The 1,092-nt window shown below is 29.4% G+C and overlaps 1 long non-coding RNA gene across 1 annotated transcript; it reads left to right on the top strand.

Moving 5' to 3' along the window:
• The first annotated feature begins 809 nt into the window (after positions 1 to 809).
• Positions 810 to 1,092, top strand: LOC113473145. The gene is made up of 2 exons (XR_003395203.1): positions 810 to 859; positions 1,026 to 1,092. It is a non-coding gene; the product is annotated as an uncharacterized LOC113473145 (long non-coding RNA).

The following is a 1,092-nucleotide window of genomic DNA, read 5'->3' as shown; positions in this document are numbered from 1 at the left end:
TTTCTCCATACTCACAGACACATCATCATTTAGTTTCTTTATTCTATATCCAATTGGCACTATTTGCAATATAATGGTTTCTCCATACTCACAGACACATCATCATTTAGTTTCTTTATTCTATATCCAATTGGCACTATTTGTTTTTTTTTTTCCATATTCATAAATACATCATTACTTAATTTCATTGTTCTATATCCATACAACATTATCATTATTATTATTATTATCATTTTCATTTATAAGAAATCGCAGTTTTAGTTACTTGGTTTATGCTTATTCATTACTCAAATTAAGAATTAATTCTCATATTACAAACCATTGAGTTTGCGTGCTTATATTACCAGTAAAATAACAGCACGAAAAGCTGACATCATCATCATCATCATCATTTTGTCAAAATTAAAGTGAATGTGAATTTTAAAGTTTAAACTGGGTTTAAATAAAAAGGCCAGGCCATCTCCCAATAAGTTAATTATTTTGAGGTGATGATTTCAATCTGAATCATGTCGACGTTAATTATATGATTAGGGAGGGGCATAACCAAAACATTCAAACTTTGTAACATGAATATTTGACTGATTGTTTAAAACGCTAGTAAGTAAGTCCTGTAACAAAGTTCACACGAAAAAATGATAATAATTTTGGTACCCAGAGGTAGCTAAAATTTGAAGGATTTTTTTTTTCAAATGTTTACGAAATTACGGAAAAAAATCTAGTGTTTTATAAGATGCTTAAAACATGATATCTGTCCAATATGCTTTGATAAATGATAATTTAGGAACTAATACTAACAAGTGCCCTCAGAAGTGTTGAAAAAGCTTGGTCAAACCATTGTAAAAATGAGAATGCTCTACAGGTAGGTTCAAAATTAAGGACGTGACTTCTGCACAAGTAAGTACCTTTAAAAAAAATATATTAATAAATTATCAAACTAGGTACTATGAATGTATGAATGCATAAGGTCAGGAAACTAGAAAAGAATACATATCCTATAATCTCTTTCTTTCTTTATTTATTTCCAGGAATATGCCCAGTGTATGAAACGTTTAGCCACCGAACATTGGGACAAAAAACACAAAGGTGACATCA

This window comes from Diaphorina citri, unplaced genomic scaffold (genome assembly GCF_000475195.1).
Source record: "Diaphorina citri unplaced genomic scaffold, Diaci psyllid genome assembly version 1.1 scaffold16466, whole genome shotgun sequence".
Lineage (NCBI taxonomy): Eukaryota > Metazoa > Arthropoda > Insecta > Hemiptera > Psyllidae > Diaphorina > Diaphorina citri.
Note: the sequence above shows the minus strand (reverse complement) of the source record. Positions and strands in the feature narration are given on the sequence as shown.